Source organism: Crinia signifera, chromosome 6 (assembly GCF_055691185.1).
Source record: "Crinia signifera chromosome 6, ASM5569118v1, whole genome shotgun sequence".
NCBI lineage: Eukaryota > Metazoa > Chordata > Amphibia > Anura > Myobatrachidae > Crinia > Crinia signifera.
In genome coordinates, this window is record NC_139222.1 from 271,356,204 (window position 1) to 271,363,410 (window position 7,207).

The following is a 7,207-nucleotide window of genomic DNA, read 5'->3' on the forward strand; positions in this document are numbered from 1 at the left end:
TTTTGAAGCTTAGTGCATCTGGCCCAGAATCTTAATTGCATTGGTGATTCAAGTAGTTATTGTATTGCCGGTTATTAGGAAATAGTGATGGTGAGTTAGAGTGATATTACTGTACATCATATAATAAAAAATGATGCTAATTATTACTAATATATTGATATCCACTGTGATATTTCTGCTAGAAGTTCATGTGTATGGTGTCACTACAGGATTAGTCTTATAGTGAGTAAGTGGGTACGTTCCAGAGATAGGCAAGAGAGTGCTAAAGTGCTAATTGCTACTAATTGCATGAACCATGTGATTCTCTGGTACGAACTCCCTGTTGGGTGCTACAGCACCAGGTTTTCCCAAGAGGTCTCCAATCTTGGTACTGGCCTGGCCCAACACTGCTTAGCTTCCAAGATCGGACGAGATTGGGCGTAACAAGTGTGGTTTGACTGTAGACAAATGCAACAAACATCTGGAGGTTTAAGTACCGGTACTTTGGCCCTTATTCTGATCGGTGCGGATATTCCCGCATTCTTACGGAGCGGTCCGCACGCCACGGTGTTCTGCCGCGTGCGGCCATCGTCCGTAGAAACGCCCACGGGTCCTCCGCATTCGGACGGACTCACTCTTTAAGAACAGGGCGTGTTTACGGACGACATACAAACCATGCGTGTGCGGGAGAAACACTCCGATTCTGCACGGTATTACAGAGTATTACAGAGTATGCTCGGGAATACCGCATCCGCCGAACGGGAGCCAAGCGGTGCTACCGCACGTAAGCGGAGTATTTACGCCAAACAACCCACTATTATGTATCTTCTGCAATACATCACATGACCCACTTATTCAATTACCTATCCTCATAAAAAACTTCTTATTTGGAATTGGAATCAATTAGATGCCAATATATCCTTACAAGCATGCCTAACACATGCATTGCACACATTAACCCTTACAGCAATTGAAGTGCAATGGTTTCAATTAAAGCACTGACAAGCGTCCTATTAGTGAGTAATGAGTAAAGGAGTCGATTCTATTGGGTTCAGGTGTTAATGCTTGTAGTCATTAGGCGTACGTTCGCCTACCGCATGAACGAGTGGTGTCCGCAAAGCAATAGTACACTTGTGGACACCGCACATTTCTTCCCTTTTTGATCGCGTGCATTCGGAGTGGTATCCGAATGTACGCCCCCCAACATAAGTGTACTCCCCCGTGTCCGAGACATGCACATTGTGCTGCAATGTTTTTAAAGGATTGTAACTAGGGTTGCCACCTCTCCGGGATTTCCGGGATTCTCCTGTTTTTGGTGGCAACCCTCCAGGAGGCTTTTCCAGTCTCCCGGATTCCGGGATTCTCCCAGAATCTAGGTGTCTGAAAAAGCCTCCTGTCCAGCCCTCCACTCTCTCTCTCTCTGCCCAGTGACATTGCACTCTCTCTCTACCCGTGCCCGTGTGCCGACGCTGCTGGCTGCCTGCTTCCGGAATCGGACGCACTATTCCCCCACAGCCTTTAGACAGACAGACTCAAGACGAGTCATTAGTTTTCTGCTCTGTGGATAAGGGGGGTGCCCTGGTGATCCAGGATCAAGCTAAGTACAACCTTCAAGTTATGAAACACCTTCAAGATCAAACCACTTATAGGGTGACATTCTATGGGATGCGGTAAAATCTGCGGGTGAAATGTAATAGGATGAGAGATTCAGAAAGTGAGAGATTTGGTAAGAAATCTCCAGGTTTTTTAAAGCGGCAATCATTTATACTCCACAATCAAACTGGTTTTGCAGTGTAAATGATTGCCGCTTTAAAAAAACTGGAGATTTCTTACCAAATCTCTCACTTTCTGATTCTCTCATCCTATTACATTTCACCCTGCATGTTTTTTATCGCACCTAATCGCACTTTTGAAAATCGCAAGATTGGGCCGTTTTTCGCATATTTAATGAGATGCGTAAAACGGCCCAAATAGTGCGAATAGGTGTGATTTGATGCGATTTCTTTAGTCCTGAAAATCGCACATTTGCAGGAAATCACAATTTAAAATAAAATAAGGTACTTATGTAATATCTGGGCTCCCGTTTTTTTTATGGGACCGCGTCCCCTCGCGGGGCTCGCTGCGCTCGCCACGCTTCGGGCACGGTGGCTCGCTACGCTCGCCACACTATATAAAATCAACTCCATGCGTAGTTGGATAGTAGGGGTATGAAAAAATGGGGTGCATTTAACATGGGAGCCCAGATAATACATAAGTACCTAAAATAAAAACCCGCCAGAGCATAACCAGCCCCGGGCTCATTGAGCCGGTGCTGGTGACATAAAATCACGGTCCCCGACAAATAGGGGTCCCCTTGATTTAATGAAACCAGCACCAGGCTCAAGGGCCGGCGCTGGTTCCCAAAATACGGGGGACAAAATGACTAGGGGTCCCCCACATTTCAAGAACCAACACCAGACCCAACCAGCCAGCAGGGTAATGCCACAGCCGGGAGACACTTATTATATAAGGTCCCATGGCCAAAGCATTATCCCGCTGGCTGGTCAGCATGGGCAGGGGTCCTGGGGAAGTGGGGACCCCCCCCAAAGAAGGGGTCCCCCCCTCCAGGACTTACCAGCCCATGCTGAAAGTCTGGGGCTGTCCCCGATGCCCCTGGGCGGTGGGCATCGGGCTGATGAAAAGTGTAAAAAAAGAATAAAAATTATTGTCTTATACTGTAGAACTATGAGTCCCAGCAAGCCTACACCGCATGCTGGGACTTGGAGAACCACAAGTCCCAGCATGTGGGGCATTAAAGGGCCCGCTGGCACTTGTAGTTCCACAGTACAAGAAATAGTTAAACAAAACACACACTGACACCCAGAAAAATAAACGTTTAATACATCCACAGCCCACACATACTGATACTTACCTACCTTGAGCCCGTGGGTCGATCCCTGGATCTGGGGTCCGGGGCTCCAGGGCTGAAGAGTCCGGTTCCGGGGCCTTGGTCCTGGTTCCGGGGCTCCAGGGCTGAAGAGTCCGGTTCCGGGGCCTTGGTCCTGGTTCCGGGGCTGGTCCGGGGTCCGGGGCTCCTGGGCTGAAGATTCCGGGGTCCTGGATCCGTAGTAATCCTAAGGGGTACCTGAGGAAGGAAATCCTACTCACCTGGTACCCGGCGACGACCCCGGCATCTTCAGCTCCCGACTGGTACCCGCTCACGGACTGGAGAGACGCAGAGATGTTCATCTTCCGCACCTCTCCTCAGACTGATTCTATTGGCCGCCTAGCGGCCAATCAGGAGCCGAGAAAGTCGCACTGGTTGTGTACGGCGGCCGCTGTCCGTATGGTAACCCGTCCTTCTATGTATGACGCGTTGCTAGCGTCTCACCTTGAGGATGTCACTTTTGTGTGTTCACCGGCATTGGTGGTTGTTTCGCGGGCTGGTGAGTGTGAGGGGGAATATAAGGAATGCTATTGTCATTTGTAATTTAGCCTGATGACAACACGTTGTGTTGGAACGTTGCTATAGATTGCTTGTTTGAATTAAGAAATTACTAACAAAATCGATGGAGTGCTGCTTCTTCTTTGGCTCATATATATATATATATATATATATATATATATATATGGTTGTGGGGGACGGCGGCACTCGCAAAATGAAGACACAGGAGACCACTTTCTCACAACGTTTCGGGGGCTGTGTTGCCCCTTTATCAAGTGCAAAAAACCAAGGTTTTGTTTTTTTGCACTTGATAAAGGGGCAACACAGCCCTAAAACGTTGTGAGAAAGTGGTCTCCTGTGTCTTCATTTTGCGAGTGCCGCCGTCCCCCACAACCATACATCGGTGTCAACAACACTGTAACATACTGGAGGGCACCGCATCATTGCTGAACTGTTTCGTTTTAAACCATCTGCTTGGAGTGCCGCCCCTACTACATTGCTATATATATATATATATATATATATATATATATATATATATATATATATATATATATATAGTAGCAGGGGTGGGCCCGGCACTCTGTTTCAAAAAGTCCAAATACTTGCTGGGGTAACCATCCAATGGTGATAGCAGCACCAGGGTAGATATACAGGCAAAAACGGCGGTACTCTCCAGACTTGTTTTCAAGGATTAAAAGAAAGCCTTGACATGTCCTTGAGAACGGGGAAACCCGAAACGCCGTAGGATCAATAAAGGCTTTCTTTTAATCCTTGAAAACAAAACTGGAGAGTACCGCCGTTTTTGCCTGTATATATATATATATATATATATATATATTTGTTTTGGAAAAGAGGCGCCACTTGTGCTGAATTAAATTGACTTACAATAATATTCCCTTATGTTATGAAGGTGTCAGCCTATCTTTTAGTAAAAGTAATGGTACGTTACTTATAGGTTTACGGAGAAAAATGTAAAAAGATATTGGCGACCAATTATTGTGGATTTAAAAGATATAAAAAAATATAAAAAATATATATATATAAAAAGTATTTATTGGGATGACAATAAAAGGATAGGACAATGAAAAAAAGGACAATTATGCATACATGGACATATCAATTGTATACTTAAAAGGACAATATTATAGGTAGTATATAAAAAAGGGTATATTAGTGGGGGGAATTAGATAAAAAACGACACATGTATCTAAAAATTGGAGGAACTAGATATAAGACAGGTTTAAATATATAAAAAAAAGGTTTAGATATAAAAATCCTTAACTTATGAGGTAGTAGGAGGTAGGTGTTCCAACGCGTTTCGTCGATGTGACTTCTTCAAGGGGTGGAGAACAAATGAAGTCTGACATGTATTTATACCTGTATGTATGCCAAGGGGATGTGACATCACTTCCTGCTAATTAAATCTATCAAAACGGCTGTACAGGTATAAGCACAGACAGGGGACTGAACATATATAAGTATAGTGAGCTGGGACTCAAGTGAGCTAGAACGCTATGTTAAAAACATTTTTTGACAACTAGAAACATTTATAGTCAGTAAAGTCCGTGTATTGTGGCACTTCCGCCACGTTTCCGGCATCCTCATAGCGCTATTGTCCGGCTTGAGGATGTTCTGGATCTGCGGTGACCTTCTCCGTTAGGTGCGCATGTGCCAGCTTACTGCAGAGCTCAGGGGATTTTCTTCTTATAGCCCTTGCGGATGTGTCCGTAATAACGTGTGCCGGCGGCCATTTTGTAGAAGATTTTTTCTGTGTGAATTACGTATTGTGGCCATCTCCTTGAAGCTTTTTATGCCGGAGGGATTCCAATATGAAAACATACAAAAAAACAACAAAGTAACTAAATCTATTCCAGGCTGTATTCATTTACATAGGTGCCGTGGTGACTTATGATTAAAGAATTAGGGTGATACTACATAAATCAGAGTATGATAGTGATAGGGGGCCAGATGCACTAATCTTCAAAAGTGATAAAATGGAGAGTGATAAACAGCCAGCCAATCAGCTCCTACCTGCCATGTCACAGACTGTGTTTGGAAAATGTCAGGTAGGAGCTGATTGGCTGGCTGTTTTATCACTTTTGAAGCTTAGTGCATCTGGCCCAGAATCTTAATTGCATTGGTGATTCAAGTAGTTATTGTATTGCCGGTTATTAGGAAATAGTGATGGTGAGTTAGAGTGATATTACTGTACATCATATAATAAAAAATGATGCTAATTATTACTAATATATTGATATCCACTGTGATATTTCTGCTAGAAGTTCATGTGTATGGTGTCACTACAGGATTAGTCTTATAGTGAGTAAGTGGGTACGTTCCAGAGATAGGCAAGAGAGTGCTAAAGTGCTAATTGCTACTAATTGCATGAACCATGTGATTCTCTGGTACGAACTCCCTGTTGGGTGCTACAGCACCAGGTTTTCCCAAGAGGTCTCCAATCTTGGTACTGGCCTGGCCCAACACTGCTTAGCTTCCAAGATCGGACGAGATTGGGCGTAACAAGTGTGGTTTGACTGTAGACAAATGCAACAAACATCTGGAGGTTTAAGTACCGGTACTTTGGCCCTTATTCTGATCGGTGCGGATATTCCCGCATTCTTACGGAGCGGTCCGCACGCCACGGTGTTCTGCCGCGTGCGGCCATCGTCCGTAGAAACGCCCACGGGTCCTCCGCATTCGGACGGACTCACTCTTTAAGAACAGGGCGTGTTTACGGACGACATACAAACCATGCGTGTGCGGGAGAAACACTCCGATTCTGCACGGTATTACAGAGTATTACAGAGTATGCTCGGGAATACCGCATCCGCCGAACGGGAGCCAAGCGGTGCTACCGCACGTAAGCGGAGTATTTACGCCAAACAACCCACTATTATGTATCTTCTGCAATACATCACATGACCCACTTATTCAATTACCTATCCTCATAAAAAACTTCTTATTTGGAATTGGAATCAATTAGATGCCAATATATCCTTACAAGCATGCCTAACACATGCATTGCACACATTAACCCTTACAGCAATTGAAGTGCAATGGTTTCAATTAAAGCACTGACAAGCGTCCTATTAGTGAGTAATGAGTAAAGGAGTCGATTCTATTGGGTTCAGGTGTTAATGCTTGTAGTCATTAGGCGTACGTTCGCCTACCGCATGAACGAGTGGTGTCCGCAAAGCAATAGTACACTTGTGGACACCGCACATTTCTTCCCTTTTTGATCGCGTGCATTCGGAGTGGTATCCGAATGTACGCCCCCCAACATAAGTGTACTCCCCCGTGTCCGCCCATGTTTCCGCCCCGTTTTGCCCACTTTGAAACTACGCCCATGTGTCATTCCGCATGACGCCCATAATACGCCCATATTTCCCGACTGATTGCGGGGAACAGTTTTGGACGGGATTTGGCCGAACAGGTACGGAGTCAAGGCGTGGCACATGCGCGTTGCGTTCTCCACGCATGCGCAGACGCCGTAAAGACGCGATCCGAAAGTATGCGGTAAAGTACGCGTCAATCAGAATAAGGGCCTTTATTTGGTTCTTACAATATACTATATAAGTTAATTGTGAGGCGTGAGTTACAGGTGGAAAGTTTTAAAAGAGTAAAAGAAAAGGGATAAAAGATAAAAGATAAAACCAGAATGACCTTATAAGAATGGCGCTATCTCATAGTTGTCATTAAAACCCAAGGGATGTAAAGTGTTTAATTCAAATATCCAGTACATTTCCCGTTGGGATAGTTTTTTCGCCAGATCGCCACCTCTTGGTCCAAGCTTAACCCACT

General features: G+C 44.9%; 2 pseudogenes; both read right to left on the reverse strand.

The window, feature by feature from the left end:
- Positions 1-326: 326 nt before the first annotated feature.
- LOC146011258 (5S ribosomal RNA) lies at positions 327-445 on the reverse strand (annotated as a pseudogene).
- A 5,384-nt stretch (positions 446-5,829) lies between these two features.
- LOC146011259 (5S ribosomal RNA) lies at positions 5,830-5,948 on the reverse strand (annotated as a pseudogene).
- Between the last annotated feature and the right edge of the window lie 1,259 nt (positions 5,949-7,207).